Source organism: Sminthopsis crassicaudata, chromosome 1 (assembly GCF_048593235.1).
Source record: "Sminthopsis crassicaudata isolate SCR6 chromosome 1, ASM4859323v1, whole genome shotgun sequence".
Classification (NCBI taxonomy): Eukaryota; Metazoa; Chordata; class Mammalia; order Dasyuromorphia; family Dasyuridae; genus Sminthopsis; species Sminthopsis crassicaudata.
Window position 1 is genome coordinate 734418088 of NC_133617.1, and position 23492 is coordinate 734441579.

Consider the following 23492-nt stretch of genomic DNA (forward strand, 5'->3'; position numbering starts at 1 on the left):
TTCCTGCTGAAGGTGTCTCATGAACTGAACTATGTAGAAAGCAAGGGGTTCTAAGAAATGAAGGCAAGGAAGGTATGGGTGTAACAACCAGAGGGGCACTAGGACCAGATCTCAAGGGTTTTTACATTTACATTTACATCTCTGAGGTTACTGCAAGTCAGGGCTTGACGGATGATCCTTTTGTCTAGGCTTAAGAAAAGGCTGGAGAAAATGAAAACCATGAAACTTAAACTTAGAAGATGTTCTGTGTATGTTGTTTTTCTCTTGGAAAGCCAGATACTAACATTTGCTGGCATACTCAAGTAACAGTTGTGACTAAGGTATATATTAAATAAAAGGAACCAGGAAAAAATGGGGGAAAAAACAGTTCCTTTTCTGTTTCTCCGAGCTATCATTATGGTCTCTTGGGTTTTCTAATTAAAATTCTCCATCTTTGACCTCCAAAACCAATGGAGTCACAATAATGTTAATATATGGCCATGAACCCTTGGAATTTTATCTAGAATAACTGGTTGCTGAAGACTGTGCAAGACCAGCATGACTTAATGACCTCTAGGGAGAGGATCCCTTGGATGAGGAAGGATCTGATATGACATGATCCTAGCTCCTAGGTTATTGTAATTATCAAGCAAGGTGTTTATCAAAGCACTTAACACAATGTCTAGGACCTAGCAGATACTATAAATGCTAATTCTCTTTGTCCTTTCTTGGAAGATACAGGGAGTGCCATTTTTATCTTTATTGCAGCAATTGGCTATACTGTGACTATGTAGAGAGCATCAATTGCTTTTTTTGATTCTCTTTGTGAGAAAAGTGTGAATGTAAGTGGGATAGTCTTTGGATTTGTACTTTTTGATAAATAGATCCCATTGCATTGTGCTTAAATGATTGGATGGGAGGTAACAATCCATTTATATTTGCTTAGTGAACAAATTAAAATCTTTTTGCTTGACATTCAAGTCTTCATAATCTGGTTTAGACTATCTTTCTAGCTTTTTTTTTTCACCTTTCATATGTTCTGCCAAACCAGTTTTGGTTTGAACTCTGCTCCCTGAACTTGACAGAATACCCCTCGCCTCTATACAAATTGTCTCCGATGTTTAGGATAAAAATATCAAGTTAAGATATATACAATGCCTTAGGTGTTTAATGCGATTTTCAAATATCATCTCTCATTTGATTTTCACTACTCTGTGAGGCAGGTACTATTATCTCCTCATTCTAAGTTTAAAGTAGCTGAAGTTATGAATAACTGCATGCATGAATGAAAAGGCATTGATCAAATACTTACATTTGTCTAGAACTCTCTTAGGTTCCAGAGAGACACACATAAGCAAGGAAGACTCCCCCATTCTGAAGTAATTTATATTCCAAAAGGGGAAGATAACACGTATGGGCCAGGAGCAGGCAGATATTTTTGGATGGGGTAGTCAGACAGAGGGAATGGTGATTGGAATCACTGGATAATTGAGTGACAATCATTTATGTGAAAGTTAGTGTTGATTGGGTTACTATTCTTGGAGATGGACTCAAAAAGTGGAGTAGGAGGAGAAGGTTCTGGTTGCAGAGCATGACCTGGATAAGTATGGGGAAGAGGGATGACTGGCTTCAGCCTAAGCAATATAAAAGCATGAGTTTTTTAGGCACTAAGGGCCTTGATTAGGGTCAAGGAAAATTCATCTATTTGAGTTCAAATCTGGCCTCAGAAACTTGCTAGTCACATGACCATGGACAATGAAGAAGGAAATCACAAAACCACTCTAGTATATTTGCCAAGAAAACTCTAAATGGAATCACAAAGAGTTGGACATAATCTAACAATAGCAACAAAACAACCTGGGCAAACTGAGATAAATGTTTACCAACAAGAATTTAGATTAACTATGTTCTAGATAAAAGCTGAAAGCTGAAACATAGACAGCTTGGAATGGAAGTGGTCAGCTGTCACATAACATAACATATTATGTTACATAAGTATCTTGACATGGGATTTGAACTCAGATCTTTCTTCTATCCCCTTCATCTTGTAGATAGCTTCCCTATCTTCCCAAACTCCATCTCATAATCACTATTCTTCAGGATCAGAGATGCCCCCTCTGATTTATAAAATGTTCTCTGATTTGTTCACTTTTCTCCACATCCTTAAGTCATCTATATACATATTGTATTCTCCCCTTTATCATCAAGTGGAATTCAGGCTTCCTGAGAGCAGCCAACTTTATTTATTTTTTCTTTCTTTCTTGGTGAATTTTTTCTTCTGACTACAACATAAAGGAGATTTCTAATAAAAGTTTCTTTTTATGTTGGCATTTTGTCCTAATAGGACAAAGACATAGCAAAAACTATATGTCTTCATGTCTGTGATTCCCCCCCCCCCCATAGCTGGGAATAATGTTTTTTTCCTATGCTAGTGCTTAGTTCCTGAATGCTAAAATGAAATGAATTATATGTACATCACAGATTGCTGGGAATGGCACAATGTAGTTTCTGACTCTTATCTAATATCTTATAACTTAATGATGCAAATAAGATCTTATTGATAAAATTTTAGACCGTGCCTCAAGTCTTTCAGATTCTATATTTCTATAGAATTCTACAGGATTTCACATTTTAGCATTTGAAAAAAATTGAGTTCCAAATTTTCTCTCTCCCTGCATTCTCTCACCTACTCATTGAAAAGTCAAGAAACATGATACCCCATTATGTATACATGAGAAATCACACAAAGCATAGTTTATATTGATCATGTTGCAAAAAAGACAGAAAAATAGAGAAAAGGAAAAACTGTATGCTTTGGTCATTGTTCAGAGTTCATTAGTTCTCGTGAGTCCTTTGGAATTCTTATGGATCATTACATTGAGGAAAATAGCTAAGTATTTTATAGCTGATTATCATTATATATATATATATATATGCATATACATACTATATATATGTATGCATATATATACGTATATATATGTATGTGTGTATATATGTATATATATTGCTCTTATAGACAATGTTTTCCTGATTTTGTTCACTTCAATTTGTTTCGGCTTGTATACAGTTTTTCAGATTTTTCTGAAACCATTTCCCTCATCATTTCTTATAGCACAATAGTATTCTATCACAGTCATATATCACAACTTGTCTAGCCATTCCTCAATTGATTGACAAATCTTTAATGCTTAATTCTTTGCCAACATGAAAAAAATTGCTATATTTTGTATATATGAGATCTCTCTCTCTCTCTCTCTCTCTCTCTCTCTCTCTCTCTCTCTCTCTCTCTCTCTCTCTTTGTCTCTGTCTCTCTCTTTGTCTCTTTCTGTTTCTCTGTCTCTCTCTTCATATCTATCTATATCTACATCTCTATCTATATTGTATATGTAGAATCTTTTCATTTTTCTTTAAACTCTTTGAGATGCAGACATACTCAAAAGGTATGCACAATTTTACAGTCCTTTGGGCATATTTCCAAATTGTTCTACAGAATAATTAGAACAATTCACAACTCCACCAACAATGGTAGAGTCTCCCTATTTTTCCACATACCCTAAAGCATTTGTCATTTTCCTTTTCTGTTAGTCAAAATGATAGGTGTGTGTTGGGCACTCAAGAGTTGTTTTATTTATATTTCTCAGTTCCATGTTTTAGACAGGACAGTAATACATGAGAATATCATGTTGCCTTATGAGAAGATAGTCAAGGAAATACCTCAAGTAATCTAGGCTTGCCCTGTGCTATTTATCCTATTTTTAATCAGTGGCTTTCAGATAGATACTGAGAAGTATGGCCAAATAAATAGATCTGATTTTGGAATCAAGAAAATTTGAGTTCCAATTTCTCATTGGAAACATATTGACTCTATAATATTGAGCTTAACCTTAGTGACTCAAACAAGTCTGTAAGACTGTAAATTAAAGAACACATTAGTCAACACATTGTTGAAAGAAGTTTTCTCATAGTTCACTATATCAATGATGGAGTTCATTTGAAAAAGATGGCAGTCTTGGTTATAGTTTCCAAGATTAGAGAGGTGGTAGCCTTTCTATTCTTTTTCTTGTTTAGATGATATTTGGCATATTTAGTTCCATTCTCAGATTTTGGAAAATCCATCAATATAGTAGAAAGTGGTTAGAATAGGCAAACAAGATATTTAAGGGGCTAGGCATCTAGATAAGGACAAATTGAAGAGATTGGGAACGCTTAGTCTAAAGCAGGGCTTCTTAAACTTTTTTTCCACTTGTGAGCCCTTCTGCCTGAGAAAAGTTTTGCAACCCTGGGTATATAGATATATAAAATAGCTATACAGATTAAAGATTTACTGATAATAAAAGATAAATTTATTTTAAAATAATCTTGTTTACATAGAATTTTGTCATTTATTAGAGACAAAAGGAAATTTGCATAATAATGAGATGGATGTACTTGTTTATTTTTACATAAAGAATCCAATCTTGGCAGAATACTTGACACTGAAGGACATAGTGCATTTAGAAACCTGTTACTATTGCCAAATTTTTTGCAACCCCCACAATCAGTTCCATAACATGGAATCGTGACCCACAGTTTAAGAAGCTTTGGTCTAAAAAAGAGAAAACACAGGGAAATTTTCTCATATGTAGTTCTGTAGGGAATGATAGGAACAAAAATAATAACTCGCATATATAGAACATTTCAAAGTTGAGCTTTACAGATATTTTCTTATTTGATCCTCCCAACAAATCTGAAAGGTACATTACTGTAGAGGAGACAGGTTAAGGGATTTCCTCAAGATCAAGTGTTTGAGACTGGATTTGAACTCAGTTCTTTCTTTTTATCCACTGAGCAATCTTGTAGTTGATTGGAGGTTAATGACTAACAAGCAATCTGGTCAATTAATCCCTCAACCAACTACTTTAAGCTAAGTCATGAGGATATATAATCCTTGCACTTTAGGATCTTACATTTTAATGAGAGAGACAATATGTATAATTATTAATAGATAAAAATAGATACAAGGTCATGTGTCATGTGCATCTGAGATTACTTTCAGAGAGATGAACAATATCAATGGAAAAACTATATGCTTTGGTCATATTTGTAGAATATCTTTAGAAGTCTTCTAGTTTTACATCAAGAAAACTGTAGAGGCACCCAGTTTAATCATTCTCCTTGGATGAACTTTCATTGGAAAAAATTCTATAATTTCCAAAGTGGTTTTAAAAAATTAGGTCTTGTTGAATGAATTCTGGATTAATATTAACTCTTGTAAAATCCAATTATTTTGTCACTTGGTGTTAGGTTAATAGTAATATTTTATGGAGAGTTTTAATGACAAAAAGAAAAAAAAAAAGGTCTGCAGCTGTTCTCCATCCTTTCACTCTCTCTCAGCCCCTTTTCTTATCCCTATCAAAAATGTTCTAGATAAATGATCTAGTGAAATCTCACCCTTGGGAAGCTCTTTTGCCTCTTTTGCAGAGAAAGAAAAGAATCAAAACTGACCTTTAAAAATATCATCCTGATATAAATCAGAGGAATGTTGCAAAGGTAACTAATGTTTAAATATGGAAACTAGAGACCTTAACTATTGATTTTTGGACAGATACCCTTTGTGAACCTCCATTAAAGTCCTACTCTGATACTTCTAGGAAGTGTGGAGGAGACCTATCAGTGGATCTCATACTTTTGTAAGTCCAACCAACCATTGAGATCAAATGTGAAGGCCAGGTGAGGTAGACAATGGTAGAAAAATAATAGTTAGCATTTATGGAATACCTTAAAATTTGCAAAGTTCTCTTCAAATTTGAGAATATTTCACAAACCTGGGAGTTAGGTGATATTATTATCCTATTGGTCTGGCTCTCAGACCAACCCAGTTTCTAGGGTTTAGCACCAAGGATTAGGCATGAATCTTTTTCTTTTCTTTTATCTTAATCTAAATTGAACTAAATAAATATTTGTGTCAAGTGCTGTCCTTGGTACTGAGAAAACTAAAGTATTTCTTGTCTGTAAAGAACTTCTGTTCCACTGAAGAGCGATACATGATACTCAGACAAATTAATACAAAATATAATACTTATAGCTAGCATTTATATAGTGCTTAAATGTTTTCAAATAACTTTCTGTGAAGTAGATGTTCTTATTAACCTTTTTCTACAGACATGGAAACTGAAGCTGGGAGTGCTTGAGTTACTTACCCTTAGTCACACAGTGTCTAAGGCAGAATTTGAACTCAGCTCTTTCTGACTCTACATGCAGGGCTCTGTGCACTGTGGCACACACACCTGGGTGTTTTTCTATGTGCAATATAAATAGAGGTTCATTTGAAAGAAGTGTATAAGAAGTACTTTTCAAAGGACTCTGGGAAAAGGATTTTGGCTCATTTTCATTTAATTGGTGTGGATTTTACATGCATGAACTAAAATGCTAATCAATACATTTCCAAAGAGTAGATCTATGGGACCTATTTAAAACAATAACAGTGCCAAACAATGACATATAAGTAGCAGTAGTCTGGAGATTTCATCAGTGTAGGGGATTCCAATTACAGAACCTACTTCCACTGATGCAGACCAGAGACTTTTCTCTAATGGTGGGGTTTTGACAATTACCTGGACCACTGAGAGACTAAATAATCACCAGATCATACAGGTAATAGATGTCATTAGCAGGCTTTGAATCCAAAAATTCTTGGAAATCCAATTCATCTTGACTACAAGGTCAACCTTCTGTCCACTACCAACCACTTCTCTTCCATGTGACTTAGTTATTAAATTTAAAAAGTCACTAAAGTTCACTTATTAATCAGCTAGGTGGTTCAGTAAATAGAAAAATAAGCATGGAATCAGGAAGACAATTTAGCCTCATACATTAAGTGTGATCTTGGGAAAGTCATTTTATTTCTGCCTGTTTCAGTTTCCTCACTTATAAAAGGAGGGTCACAATAGCATCTACTTCCCAAAATAGTGATGAGATTCAACTATAATATTTCTAAAATGCTTGGCTCGTAGTATTTTATTGTTGCTGAGTTGTTTCTGTCATTCCTGACTCTCTGTGGCCCCATTGGGGTTTTCTTTGCAAAGATACTATTGGCACTGTCTTCTCCTGTTCACTTTACAGATGAGGAAACTGAGGCAAACAGAGTTAAATGACTTTTTCAGGGTCTCACACACAGTAATAAGTGTCTGAGGATGGATTTGAATTCATGAAAATGAATCTTCCTAATTCTAAACCCAGCACAACAGGGGCATAATAATTATTTGTTTTCATCCTTCCTTGGGATGGGAAGGACTGGCTTATCAACGTTCAGCTGTACCAGTTTGAAGTCTAGGGAAAAACTCCCTATGGATCAATGAGGAAATGCTAGAGCATGTCTTCCCTTCCCAACAGATTTCCTATTACAGAGCTCTTCTCTCCTTTGGTAAGCTTGAAGGATGGTATCCCTACATGCATGGTAATATCCACATACTACTTTGCCTTGGATAATCTGAAATAATTCAGGGCATAGTGGATAGTGGGCTGGGGCCAATAGCAGGAAGTCGTGAGTTCAAATCCAGCCTCAGGAACTTTATAAATCTCTTTTTTATAGATACTCTTCATAAATTTTAATTATTTATGAGATAGATGTATTCATAACTATCACAGTATTATTAGGTTATCTTGCTTCACACCAAAGAATTACCAATATCTATAAAATTCCCTTTAATAAATGTTTATTCATTCCTTTTTTTCTAGATAGAGTTGCTTAGCAGCAACAAGTTTACTATACAATTCATTTGTTACTTTAATATCCTTCCTCTTTCTTCTTCTTCTCTTCCTCCTCCCTTCCTCCTCCTTCTTCTCTTTCTTCTCCTTCTCCTTTCTTCTCTTCTCCTTCTCCTCCTTTCCCCCTTCTCCTTCTCCTTCTCTTCCTTCTCCTCCTTTTCATCCTCTTCTTCCTTCTCCTCCTCCTCCTTTTTGTCATTTTCCTCCTCCTTTTCCTATTCTTCCTTTTCTTCCTCCTCCTCCTAGTCCTAAGATCCCAGATAGAAGGTTCAATATTAACCTAGAGCATAAGCTATTGATTTTTGCTGTCATACAAAGAATGGGGAGGAAATGATTATATATATATATATATATATATATATATATATATATATATATATATATATATATATATATATATATATATATATATATATCAGCACAGGGAGAGTGTCACATGGCGTACAGCTGAATGGATGTAATATAGAACTCATCTCTCAGTACATCTATCTTGGACAAGTTAGATCTTACTAAGCTGGTAACTCCTGCAATATGGCCCTGATCTTGTCTAAAGACCCATCTACTTAAGTTCAGGGAAGATGAACCATGGGGTTGGCCATAGGGTGCTGATTTTCCCAACAATGTTTATTCCAAAAAACCTGTCTGCTAAGACCAAGAGAGCATGACATCTCCACCAATGGAAGGGTTATCCATGCTGAATAAATCACTGGTTCTCAAAGTATTAACATAGTTTGAGGCTTGAACGAATATTTCCTGCAGGAATATTTTCTCCAGGATGGGATGGAGGGGACAGCTAGAACAGGGACTGGGTGTGCTGAGATCTCTGGGCGACTACAAATCCAGGTTGGATTTGCAAGGGAGTCTGGGCAGAAAATCCCAGAAAGGATTCCCAGCAGAGTAAGGTAAATTCTCTTTGCAGAAGATTACATTAAATTCCCCGAATGTATGAACCATTTGCTTCTAACCCCCGAGGCCAAGCAGATCCCTATAGCAAACAATTTAATCCAGTTTATTGTATTGTAACACTTCATTTCTAGAAGATAGTTTTCTGCCAGTATGGGAGCGGACAGCCATCACTGATAATGCACCCAACCTCCTGTTGGTCAAAAAAAGTCATTTTGAAAACTGCCAAGAAGAGAGAGATTAGGTGAGCTCTCAAGTAGTCCTCTTTTCTTTCTTCTTTTTTTTGGGGGACTAGACCTTTGATTGCTTGGGCAAAGGCAAGTTTCATCCTGGGTGCTGGTAGGCGAACTTTTGCCTTCTTTACCTGGAGTGAGGTACTACATGAATTCCCATACATTTCCTTCTTTCCTTCCCTCCCACCCTCTTTCTTCCCTCCCGCCCTCTTTCTTCCCTCCCACCCTCTTTCTTCCCCCCATCCTCTTCCTTCCCTTCCTTCCTTCCTTCCTTCCTTCCTTCCTTCCTTCCTTCCTTCCTTCCTTCCTTCCTTCCTTCCTTCCTTCCTTCCTTCCTTCCTTCCTTCCTTCCTTCCTTCCTTCCTTCCTCTCTCTCTAGCTCTTTCTCTTTTCTCTTTACCTACCTTTTTCGTCTTCTTGTGAGGAGAGTCCATTTACCAAAACAGGTCAAATTTTTAGTCTTAGTAAATTGTTTTGGTTCCCAAGAGTTCAAATAACTTGTCCCCATTCATTTGTCCAAGTCAGAAATTGAACTAGATTCTTTTGTCTTTGAGTTCCTTTTTAATTCACTTTTCCATGCTACTTCCGGGGAGCATTAATAATTTCTTCCATTTCATAATTTAACTACTTTAACAGAAAATGTGGCTAATAAATTGAGTAAGGCATGCTGCGTCCTGTTGTGTATTCTTAAATGTTTTAACTTGCCAAATATACCATTCATTGTCTTGTAAGAAGGATTTGCTTTCAAACTTTACGAAGATAGAAGTAAGATGGAGTAGTGGATGACATCACAGTAAACCTCAATTCCAAGCCACCATCAATACATAATAGTTTTTTCACCATAGACAAGGCATCACCTCTCATGCCCTCCCATACTACTTCCTCCCAAGAATTTTAGGATTTAGAGCTGGAAGAGACCTTATAGATTATCTAATTGAACTCTTTCATTTTAAAGATGAAGAAATCGAAATTCACAATATAGTATAGTGTAAAGGACATAATCTCTGGGGCCATATCCCACCCACATTTGCTGCCTATGTGATCTTGGACAACAACAATAATAATAGCATATAATAATAATAACTAGCACTTCTATAGTGCTTTAAGGTTTGCAAAAGATTTCATGAATACTTTAAGACAGCTTTTTAACTTGGGTCTCCAGACCCATGGGCATTCAAGGATGGTTTTTAGAGGTCTGTGAACTTAAATGTGAAAAAGATAGATATTTATTTCTTTCAATCATTAATATAGGCAAGAAAACATTCTAAGCAAGTGTCCCACAGGCTTTACCCAGACTGCCAAGGGAAGCATTGATATTAAAAGGTCTAAGGTGCTAAGATGATAAGCTAATTGTCCAAAAATTTTTGCTCTATATCAGTCAGGAAGCCATATCCAAAGTCCCCTACACCAATGTAAGTACACAGATGAGGAAACTCAGATATGATTTGCCTATGATTACCCAGCTAGCTAAGTGTCTGAGGGCAGGATTCAAATTCAGATATTCCTGACTCTTTCCATTGTATACAGTGGCTTCCTGCCAAGAAACTTCACTACTCTGAGCATTTGTAAAATGACTACATGACATCTAAGCTCCTTTCCAGCTCTCAATTTAAGGTTCTACCTTGACTGAGGTCCCCTAGGTAGTAAATGGCAGAAGCAGGATTTGAAGGCAGATCTTCTGTGTCTAAAGTCTGTTCACTTACCACAGCACCACGCGGCCTCTTTACCTTTGTCTGCCTTTTTTTTCTCCTAACATTTATAACTCAATTGACTTGTGGTCTTTTTCCTCAATGGGTGACCCTGTCACAGGCAGAAAACTATGACAAGCTATCTTATTCACTTTTGTGGGCATTGTTTTTACCAAATGGCATTTGTTAACGTCCTTTTGTGTCAAGAAATAAAAGAGGATGCTTCCAGATCTGAAGCATCTCCCTCTCTAACCTGCCATTTTCATTCCTTCAAAAAAGAGAGAAAAGAGCTTTTGTGAAGCAGTTATTCTTAAATTAACTAAAGAAATCTTTCCACGTAAATTGCAAGGCTAAATGTCTTCCTCAAAGTCAGTTAGTTCCGGAAAATATTCTACTTGGCAAGGAAAACATGCTACCAAGCAAAACACCAAAAAACAACACCCCAGCATTTTCTCCAACTCTGATATTTACAGAATGAACCCAGTCTTCCTGTTACTGAGCCCACAACAGACCGTTGAGGGTCAGCAGGGCCCCTCTGACTTACTACTTTTGATTTTAATTTTTAAAAAGTCCAAACTAGCTCTTGGCATCTGGTTATTTTAACAATACAACTTTGAATTGGTGTTGAGAAAACTTCCTTCAATGGGCCTTGACCAAATGAGGCACCAGTCCAGGAAAAGCTTGGGGAAATCTTCACAACTGGTTTATCCTAGTCCTCTGATTCCTGATCTGAATGAACAGTGTGGTGGTGGTCAGAACTGATGGCCTGCTGCTTTATTTTTTCCTTATCTTCTCTCTTAAATGTTTTAGGACAAACTTGTTTACCTCATATTCCCTTCTTTTTTACTCTCCATGGCACCAAAAAAGCTGCCCCAAGGTGAAACTTTTCCCATAATCCAGTAGAGTGCGGCAATATTTTCCCTACAAGGAGGAAAGGTAGTATCTGCCTATTAGAAAGAGGGCTGGGCAGAGGCAGATGGTCTCCAAACTCCTCAGGAAAATGGAGAAAGCCTTTGTTGGACTCTGATGCATGGTCATCATGATCAAAGTTATTGGAACATAGCTTTAGAGGTGGAAAAACTCAGGCCTTTCATCTAATATGCTCATGTAAGAGCTATGGAGCCTGAAGATCAGAGAGATTGTGATTAATCCAGTGTCACCAAGTTCATAAGTATCTGAATCTGGATTCAACTCAGGTCTTTCTGAATCCTAAATGGAATCCTATGCAGATGGCATCTTTGCCCCAATTGCTACCTAATCTTAGTCACCGATTGAGTGTTGCCTCAGTCAAACTAAGACCTGTTAAAGACCTTAGTTTCAAAAAGCCATGGTCTCCCATTCTATCCGGGCCATCTCTAATTGTCCTGATCTATATTTTGTCATTTTACTTAGATAAATACAGAGGAAAAAGTGAGGCTGGTGACCTCACATTGCTCTCAGTCACTTAAATCCAATTCATTTCCATGTCATCCCTGATGTCATCATCCTCTTCTAGAGTGAAGGACAAAGAACAACCTCTGTGAGTAGTAGTAGGAACTCAACTGGTACAAAGTGGGCACTTGATAAATGCTTATTGATGGATTGATTGAGTACCATCATGGTATAGGTGATAGATAGCTCACATGCAGAGTGCAGGAGGAAAAATACAATGAAATAAGATGGCAATGGTAAATTGGAGTCAGATTTCAGGAGGCTCTAAAATGTCCTTAATTTATTCCAGTCAAAGAGGAACCATGGAGGCTTTTAAAGAGGAGAGTGTATCAGGGAATGACTTGGTCATGACACAGTTTATTTAGATATGAAATATTCATTATAGAGAAAAGAGATAGAAGTCAGGGAGGCTAATAAGCCAGAGAAGTCCAAATAGAGAAAGAAGAGATGGACATAAGAACAAGGTAGATTGTTGAGAATTCACAATAGATGGGAGAGAGGGGTGAACAAGATGAAAGAATTCAAGATGACTGTGTATAGGTGACTTGGAGAATGGTAGTGACATAGACAGAAATAAAGAAATCGGGGGAAAGGAGCAGATTTGGGGTACATAGATGAGTTCAGTTTGAGATATGTTGAGTGCTGAAAAAAATAGTAGAGAGGTTCAGCAGGTGGTTGGATTGCTCCCTGTTCCTTGAGGACATATCTAAAATAGATCTATAGGTTTAAAATAGATCTATATAGGTTTAATCTGCACATGCTGGCTCATCTTCTGACTCCATTCATTTGTACTGGCTTTCTCTCATGCCTGAAGTTCTCTCTTTTTACATCTTATCCTTTGTCTTCCCTTAAGTCTCAGCTAAAATCTATTTTCTGGAACAGGCTCCTCGAATGCTATTGAGAGTATCTTCAATGTATTCTGTATATACTTTGTTTGTAGTTTCTTGCATATTGTCACCCCATTAGACCATAAACACCTTGAGAAAAGAGACTTATTTTGCCTTTCTTTGTCTCCTTTATACCAGAGATTCTCAAACTACGGCCCGTGGGCCAGATACAGCCTGCTAAGGACATTTATGCGGCTGCCAGGTTATGTGGCAAATGGGCTGAGGGGCGGAGAAAGAGTGTGAGCTTTTGTTTTTATTGTAGTCCAGCCCTCCAATAGTCTGAGGGACAGTGAACTGGCCCTATTTCAAAAGTTTGAGGACCACTGTTTATGCTTAGCAAAGTGCTTGGAACATAGTAGGTACTTAATAAAATGCTTGTTGACGGACTTCATAAATATGTTTATTGAGCTCATGAGCTTGGATGAAATTAGAGGAAAGCCTAAAGAAAGAAGAAAATGGAAAAACCCATATTTAAGGTTGGGGAAGTGGAAGTTGGACCTGCAAAGGAAATTCCAAATAATCAATTAGAGGGACAGAAAGAGAACCAGGAGACAATATTCTCACAGAAACCTGGAGAAAGGAAATTTTAAGGAAGATTCTGACTAGCAAATGTTAGATGCTGCCAAAAAGGTCAATGAGAATAAGGAATGAGAATGAGGTAATGAAGAAATAGTTCAAGATCCAGTAGGGAGCAGTTTTACTAGAATGATGGAGACAGAGAGCACCTTGAATGAACTGGATGGCTGATAAAGAGTAGAATATGTACCTTTCTAGAAATTTAGCTGTGAGGAAGAATCAGGAAAGAAGTTGGAGTGGGCAGTAGGATTAAAGTAATATTTTTTTCCCTTCCTCCCTCCTCTCTTGCTTCTTCCTTGCTTCCTTCTTTTCCTTTCTTCTTCCATCATTTTCTTCTCTCTGGCTCTTCTTCCTTTTTCCCTCCTTCTTCCTTCCCTCCCTCTCTCTATCCCTTCCTTCCTTCCTTGCTTCCTTCCTTCCTTCCTTCCTTCCTTCCTTTCTCCCTCCTCTCTTGCTTCTTCCTTGCTTCCTTCTTTTCCTTTCTTCTTCCATCCTTTTCCTTCCTCTGGCTCTTCTTCCTTCCCTCCCTCCCTCTATTCCTTCCTTCCTTCCTTCCTTCCTTCCTTCCTTCCTTCCTTCCTTCCTTCCTTCCTTCCTTCCTTCCTTCCTTCCTTCCTTCCTTCCTTCCTTCCTTCCTTCCTTCCTTCCTTCCTTCCTTCTTTCTTCCTTCCTTCCTTCTTTCCCATAGATAGTAAGATCAGGCCTTTACAAGGTTAGATGGCCTACCATCCTTTTTTCCCTCTCCCTCCAGCTCTTCTTCCTTATTCTCCTCCTCCTCTAGTCTAATAGACAATCTCTGAAGAGAGCAGAATAGTTAGGATTTTGATCTCTTCTCTTGCTCTTCTTTAGGAAACCCTAAAGATGGATGGGCACAATTTCTGGTATATCTATCAAAGCTTTTCTCTTATAACCGTTCACACCAGGTGCAATTAGACAAACTCATGTAGTTATATATATATATATATATATATATATATATATACAATCTACATGGGCAACATACATGAGTAACAACAGTATGTGTGTGTGTGTGTGTGTGTGTGTGTGTGTGTGTGAGTAATGATTCATTATGTAGAAAATTCATGAGATCTGTGACTTTTGCCTTCTATATTTAGGACACCTTGGATATTTCAAAAATGTTCAAACATAAAGATAATTAACTGAGTTTCTCCTGGCTCTTTGACCACTGATATTCTATGGGTTGTCATCTCTGTGAAAATACCCACTTTAACTGAAGTACTGCATCTTAATATTTTCAGTTTGGCTTAGCCTTACTCCCCCATCATGTACCTAATGGACTCAGACTTGCAAAGGATGAATGAACTAGACAGGTGAGGCTTGTCAGCTGTCCTTGGCAGAACTCCATGACGTGAGTATCATTTAGCAGCCATTTTCATAGAAGGGATTTGAGCTTTGCTTCTACACACTCACCCCAATCCATCCTGTGTGCACTGAAGGATACTGGCATTTTGGAGTCCACATATGCTTTCCATTGGGACACACTTGGTGATGTGATGAAGGAAGACGAATGCATGGAGCATTATTTAATGAGAAGAGACATATTTCCATTTCAAGAGCAGCCCTTGTTGGGCTTCACCATTCACCAGAGCATAGAGAGGGAGCAGGGTTCCTTCTGAACTCAGTTGGAGGTCTATTCTCAGATAGGCTTCACAGAACACTGAGCAAGAATAGAAGTCAGACCCATTCTGTTGCTTAACAATTTCCCCCCTTTTACAAACTGCTATGTTTTTATCCCTATGGAATGAATTTGTCTTAAAAAGAGTGAAAATCCATGCTGCATTGGGCCCCACTATTTATAACCAGGTGTAAAATTGAAGGACTATGAATTCTTCTCGTTCCATGTAGAAAGAATTTTCCAAGGAAATGAATAGTGTGAATAGATTGTGAAGGGAAATGTTTAACTTAATTACTAGAACAAATAGGTTAAAAAATTGAACAGAATCTATTTCCTATTGTTGCTCAACACTAATCTAATCAGACTGGTTTTCTTACCATCCCTGAAAATCTTTTACCCATTTCATCTCTGGTTCTTTTCCTATGCTATTTCCTTTTTAATTTTCTACTAACGTTTTCTAAAAAATCCTTCAAGGCTCAGCTGACCTTTCACTTCTGCTATGAAGTCAAATCTTCTAGTTCACATGATAGCTCCCTTTTCTGCAGTCTCATATTATTTGTATTCTTAATCAGAAAGCTTTGTACAGTTCTTTAATTATTTACCATTTATGTGCCTTGCCTCCTCAACTAGAATGCAGTCTATTTGTGGAAAAGAGCAATGTCAAATATAGCAATATCTCATTCATTCCTTGGTCAGAATTGTAGAAAACTTCACCTGGGATCTGTGATGTGATTTATTTTTGTTATTTTAGCACTTTATAACCGTATTTCAATAAAACTGGCTTTCTTTATAATTTTAAGTATTTTGATTTCATGCATTTTAAAATGTGATTAAGAGAAGGGGGCCTATAGGCTTTACAGAATTGACAAAAAAGTTCTTGAAGAAAACCTGTTCTGGAATGAAGCCCAAAATGTGAAAGTAAATGCAAAAGGCTTCTGAGAGGTTAAAACAGTTTTTACAAAGCCCATGCATGATGAATTTTATTAGTGATCTAAATGGCTAATGCATCATTTTATTATTTGGGACAATAAGGTGGTGTTATGGAGAGAGAAATTCAGAGAGAAAGAGTCAGAAATAGGCTGACAAATAGACAGCAAAAAAGAAGAAACACACAGAGATGAGAGAGAGAGAAAGAGAGAGAGAGAGAGAGAGAGAGAGAGAGAGAGAGAGAGAGAGAGAGAGAGAGAGAGAGAGAGAGAGAGAGAGCACCAGCCAAATTTGGAATTGGGAAGACCTCAGTTCAAATGATACCTTAGACTCTTAATTAGCTGTATGGGTTTAATAGTCCTAAGTGACTCCTTAGTCCCTCAGCACAGGATTGTATCACAATAAGGGAAGTGAAACAGTGTGAGAAGTGGATAGAGCTCTGGGGTACAGTGAGGGGAAGTTCTAACCCTGCATGATAGCTATATAACTGAGTAAATCTCTTAATCTCTCAGTGTCTTGAGAATCTCCTTGGGACTCCTTGGGATAAGACATAAATGGACTTCATTTTGTACAGTGAGAGTCCTCATGCTAAGAATTCTAAAATTACAGATTCTTCATGTATCAGAATGGATATTCATAATTATGGCCATGAACCATTAAATTAATAAGTCTTAATTAGTTTGAAAGAATTTTAGATATTTGAAGTTATTCTATGGTATCACACAGAAAATCACTTGTGATTGGTTGAAGAGAATTAATCCTGTCCCATGGGACTGTGTATTCTGACATTTCTAATGCTTTGACTTTCCGGTCCTATTCAAGAACCTCTGCGTACAAATTGCCACTAGCTCACTCTCTCTAGGTGCAAGCCAAATTATACCAGTCAAAAATGCTGACATTGGTTTTTTAATCTAAAATTTTCCTTGGGAAGGAAGGAGATGATAAAAAAAATTATGGGGCAACAAATATGCATTTGGAAAACTATCAATTAGTGTTTCCTGAAATATACCATAAAGATGTCTTAGATTTCTGCAATTTCCATAGGCCACAAAGTATTGTATGTAATACCTGCTGCCCAAGGAGCAGAAGGTGTTATCAGATGAGAAGAAAAGAAAGGAACTAGATTTGAAACATTATTCTGAAAGAAAAAAAAATTAAAGTTATTTAGTGTTAGGTTCTTACTAAGTGCTAATGAGATAATGAGATGATAGGTTCTTACAATTTAGTAGAAAGTGTAGCGATAAAATGACATTTAAAAAGACTAAACACTTGCTATTGGACACTTGGAAAGCAAGAAGTAAGAAAGAATTCTTGAAAGTAAATGATCTATGATTTCTAAAGTGGAAATTCCATTAAAATATTTTCTGATTAGCCAGAATGCCTTGTCAAGGGTGATTGCAGTTTAAGAAAATATCCATCAATCTATATGCTGTAAATCACACATAGTGCATTCTTCAGGTCATGATGACTAGAAAAACAATGATTTGAACCTGTTAAAAATTCATTTTAAATTCCAATAGATTTGGGTTAGAAAAGACATCCACATCTAGACAAAAACCTATGGAGACTGAATGTGGATTGAAGCACAATATTTTCTACTTTTCGTTGTTGTTTGTGTGCTTGTTTTTTATTCTTGTGTTTTTTCCCTTTTGATCTGTTTTTTTTTCTTGCACAACATGACAAATATGGAAATGTGTTTAAAAGAATTGCACATATTTAACCAATATTATTCTGCTTGTGTTTGGGGGAGTTGGGAAATAAGGAAGGAAGGGAGAAAAATTTGGAACACAAAGTTTTACAAAAATGAATGCTGAAAATTATCTTTGCATGTATTTGGAAAAAATTAAAAAAAAACTATTGAAAAAATATTGCAAAACAACAACCAGTCCATACTTTCTGTTTATCACCAGATGGTTCTAAATAGAACAGAACCTGTAGGCTGGGTTTGATGGCTTAGAACTGTAATTCCTAATACCAGGGAGACTAAACCATTGGATTTCTGGAGTTCAGGGGTTTAGAGCTGCAGAGGACTAAGCTACACCTAAGTCTGGAAACAATATTTGGATTCCATGGGAATAGGGGGCTATGAGGTTGCTAAAGAAAGTAAACCAACCCCATCTATTGGGCCTGGGAGTGGCTGCTGTTCTTCCAGTCATGGATCTTCTCTCAGGTTATAATTTAAGTCTTAGAAACATTACAAAATTATCAATAATACCTATTTGATGGGGCATATTAATATTCTCAACAAGGTAAAATCTAAAATTGAAGTGATAATCTATAAGGTGTTAAGAGGTAAAAAGTTCATTTTTATAATGATACATTTTAAAACAAGCTTAAATACTAGAAGTCATATGTTTCAGGAAAACTCTGATTTTGAATCTTGCCTCTTTCCCTAAACTAATTGTGTGATTTCCCTTTCTCTTGACTTTAGTTTCCTCCTCTATAAAATGAGGGATTGAAACTGAATGATTTCCAAAGTCCTTTCCCAAACTAATAATTCTCATCAAAAAAGTAAATCCTTTTCTAGGTACTTTGGAGAGAATAAGCTAGGTGATACCATAATGAATAGAGCACAAGACTAGAGTCCTTTTCTGAATTCAGATCTGGCCTCAGACTTTTATTAGTTGTGTGACCCTGAGCAAGTCACTTAATCTTGTTTGCCTCAATTAATTCATCTGTAAAATGAGCTGGAGTAGGAAATGGCAAACTACTATAGTGTCTTTGCTAAGAAAACCCCATGGAGAAGTCATGGAGAGTTGGATATCACTGAAAAAACTGAAAAAGAACAATGTTTATATTATTAAATCTTACTCCTTGGAACTAATTGGGGACTGAAGAGGAATATCAGTCTAAATTAGTAATTACAGAACCATAAATTTAAAGCTGGGAAAGATTTTAGAGGCCATTTATTCCAACTCTCTCATTTTTCAAATATGAAAACTAAGGTCCCCAGACAGTAGCTGGCCCAAGGTGATATAAGTAATAAGCATCAGAAAGATGTAAGCTCCCAGTTCAATGTACTTTCCAATGTGGTAGTCTGAATAATTTTTTAAAATTTAGTTTTGTCATTTTCAAGTACATATGAGCCAAAAAAAATCAAGCATAGCCCATGTCAGGTCAAATTTGTTGAGTAGATAGGAGTGGTTGGTAATCAGTGCATTTGTTATTTCTTTACACATTAATTCATTAACCGGCCTACAAGTATTTGGATCCTCAATGATTAATTGAGGAGGATCCTCTTCCACCTTTTTGCATTTTATTTCATATAGCTACATTTTATTTGAATGTCAGCCAAACTTTGCTGTTTCTTGTTCCCCACACTTCTATCTCTTGCCTCTGTGATGCTGAACAAACTATTTCCCTATTTCTGCAATGTTCTCCCTCCTTATTCCCTTTTTTATTCTGGTTTCCTTCAAGTACCACCTCCTTTAAGAGGTTTTTCCTGATTATGCTCAATTATTTTCTTTCTTTCTTTCTCCTCTTAGAAAAACTAGCTAGTTTATATAGGGTGTAAATTTAGAGTACATGTTCTATCCTGTCAGGAGAACATAAATTTCTTGAGGGAAGGGAATGTTTCATTTTTTTCTTTGGACTCTTAGTGCTTTGCACAGGTCTTCACACACAGTAGGTACTTAATAAATGCTTACTAAATTTTAATAGTTTAAGCTTAGGAAATCTTAAGCACATGCTTGGGAAACTTATTTAGAAAAGAGCGTGTAAATAAGAGACTAGGGATTTTAGTAAATTATAAGATCAATTTTAGTATGAGGAGATAGGCAGAAAAGCAAATGGGACCTTTTTGTTTGTTTCTTTTGACTGGATCTAGCATTCTATTATTATAGAAAGCTCCTAGGCAATAAGTCAATAAACATTTATGAAGCACTTACGATGTGCCAATCACTGTGCTAAGCTCTGGGGATAGGGAGAAAGAAAAAAGACAATTTCTGCTTTTGAGATCACAAATCTCAATGGCTAAGAATCCATGATGGATGAATGGATAACAAAGTATGCAAAAAGCTATGTACAAACAAACTATATGCAGGGTAAACTGGAAATAATCCACAGAGGGAAGGTGCTGGTATTAAGGGAGATTAGAAGAGCCTTCCTATAGGAGGAGGGATTTTGACTGGGACTTGAAGGAAGGCAGATCTGAACTGAGTGTGCAGTTTGACATTAGAGAGAGTTATCTGGGAGTATTAGAAAGCATAGTGTCCAGACTCTCATCAACTGGAAGCTAATCAGAGAAAATGACCTCTCTGGTCATTCCCCCCTTTGGGGGGACTTTGAAACTGTGTCATGTGTAGCTGCAATGGGAATGTGTAACTGGAGAAGAAAAGACTAGTGGGAAGGGGTGGGAGAGAGATTCATTACCCCTTGTTATCTGTTCCTGCTAGCACAATTTCCCTCTTATGCCATTGGGAGCAATTCTATACTGAGTAACCCTTTATTAAATAGCGATCATATCTAATCTTATGTTTCCTTCTGCATATAACTATGGAGGAAGAAATGAGTTAAAAGTACTAACAAGTCCCATATGGTCTTCTCTTGAATGATATAAAGAGGAGCAGATGAACAAAATAGATGTAGAAATGGGGCTTTCAAAGAGGGGGAAGGGAAATTATAGCCACAAATCTCAGCTTTCTCTACCATACTCCAGACTTCCTCAGGCATGTCAGAGAGAAAGGGGAGTTATAGAATTTTGGAAATGAGCTGTGGTACATGTAGTACAATGAGAAGAAGTATGGTATATGCAGTTGATAATTCTGAGGTTGAATCCTGGTTTGACTAGTTACACTTCATGGAACTTTAGACAAGTCACTTAACCTCTATTTCCTTCTCTATGAAATGAAGGATGTTGAACAAAAATTTGTCCTTTCCTGTCTTGGATCTATGGACTGATTAATTGGCTTGGCCACTGACTACCTTTGTGGTTTTGGCTAGTCACTTGGATTTTATTTTCCGATGGATTTTAGTTTCTTCTTCTATAAAAGGAAGCTATTGGTGTAAATAGCCTCAGAGAACCTTTCCAACTTCAGGATTTCACTAGTGTAAAATCTTCATTTCAGAAGGCAAATGTGTCATAGTGGTTTGTATTTTGAGGCATTTGAACACAGTGATGGACCTCTCATAGAAGTAAGAGTTAAAGTAGGGACTGGTAGCTACTCTGGGCTTGATAAATATTCTCTTTTCCTGGCTAGAAATAAGCATATAAGGGTACTTAATGAGGGAGAGGGCATCAGTTATTTCAACTCATTCCCATTTAATTGCTGGTGTTTAAAATTGTAGGATTTTGTGAAGATATCTAAATGAGTTCTTTGGGCATTAAGCCCATGTAATAAACACTACAAGAGATGCAAGAATGAGTAGGTAGAGAGAAATAGTGTTGACCCCAACGGAGGAATTTAAAAAAAATCATTCTCTGACATTACTTACCTTTGTACTTAATACCATATGGCAAAACACATTCCTATTTTGCTATAATTTTCCTAACCAAAAACAGATAACAGACATAAATAAACTTAAGGAATACCACTGAAATTTGTTCTCCTTAATTCTTCAATATTTGATGCTAGTAATTGTGATCTATGATAACAAATTATAACCTTGGGAATTGTCATTTGTAGGAGAAATCCAGTTTCCTTGATTAGTTTCATTTTTTCAGAGCAAATATTGATATATCATACCTAATTCTTCCCTCTCCCCTTTCTTCCCTCCTTCCTTTTTTCTTCCTCCTTCTCTCCTTTTTTCTCCCTCCCTTCCTTCCTATTTTTGTATTTCTCTTCCTTCCTTTCTATTTCTCTTCCTTCCTTCCTTCCTTCCTTCCTTCCTTCCTTCCTTCCTTCCTTCCTTCCTTCCTTCCTTCCTTCCTTCTTTCCTTCCTTCCTTCCTTCCTTCCTTCCTTCCTTCCTTCCTTCCTTCCTTCCTTCCTTCCTTCCTTCCTTCCTTCCTTCCTTCCTTCCTTCCTTCCTAAGTGCCTCCTGTAGGCAGCCAATATATCAATCCAGTCAGTTAATAAATATGGATTTAGGACCTACTGTGTGCCAAGGTGTATAAGGTCCCAGAGATACAAAAACTTAAAGGAAACAGCCCTTTTCTACAAGGAGTTTATATTCTAAAGGAATACTGGGCTGGGGTGTGAGAAAAAGCTCTTTGGTGTCATGGAAAAAGCACTTGGTTTGGCTTGGGAAATCTGGCACTCATATTAGCTCTAGTGCTCGACACTAGAGGCAAACAGGGTTATGTGGCTTGCTGAACATCATGCAACTAGTAAGCACCTGAGGCTGTTTCAACTCATGTAGAATTTTATTGATTTCCAGCCTAGTGTTTTTTCCCCTACACCACCTGGCTGGGATATTAATGTTATTAACACCAACCTCACAAGGTTTTTATGTAGAAAGTAAACTTTCTAAACTTAATAAAAACAAGTTTAAAAAAAATAAAAATAAATAAGATACAATTTTTGTTCTTAAAGAGCTTGCAATCTAACAGAAAAGATTAAAATATATACACATAAGTAAAATGGAAATGTCACATGAGCAATGTCAAGCGCTATAGGAAAGGAGATAGTGGTCTTTCTGGTTGGGAGAGTCAGGAGGACTTGAGGAAGGCAATGAGCCTTCAGGGAGGGATAGGATTTTCATAGAAGGTGACATGGAGTGAGAGGGAACAGCAATGAGTAAAGCTGTCATGAGTAAGAAGGCCAAAAGCAGGAATGATGAGGGAACCACTTTGTTGTATAGAAAGCAATTTATTCTGCACAATGGCAGGAAGTAAGATGTAAAGGTAAATTGGGGCAGAATTGTTGAGGCCTTTGATTACTAAGCTAAGAGCTGGACCTCTTAAAGTCTTAGATAAGAGAGTTTGAAGGGACATTACTCAACTTTCTTGATTTATAGGTGAGGAATCCTGAAGCACAGAGAAATTAAATGATTTATCCAAGGTCACACAAGTCACATATGAGGGAAACAAGATTTGAATCTAGGTCCTCTAATCCCAAATATATTGTTATTCTCACTATCCCATGTGTAATATATTTTCTATGATGTGCTTTTTGATTGTCCTTCAGACAAATTTCAACTTCGGATCTTCAGAGCATTTTATGACTTGTAGTGCTGAGCAAGGATAATAATAAAATTAGCTATCATTTATATAAGCTTTTTGTTATAACCCAGGCATTGTGCTAAGTGCTTTAAATTATCTTGTTTGTGACTCAAAATAACTCTGAGAAGTAGGTGGTAATAGCCCCACTTTACAGTGGGAAACTGAGGCAGACAGCAGCTAAGTAATTTGTTCAGAATCACATAACTACTAAGTATCTGAGGCCCAAATTGAATCTACTATGCTACCTAGCCACCTGATAATTCATATTTTAATATAATACTCTTAGGAATGATCTAAGTTTTATAGTGATTTTTAGAATAATGTTGGTATCATGGGAAATAAACTTAGACTTTGGGCAAGGAAGAACCTTAGCAGGTCAGCT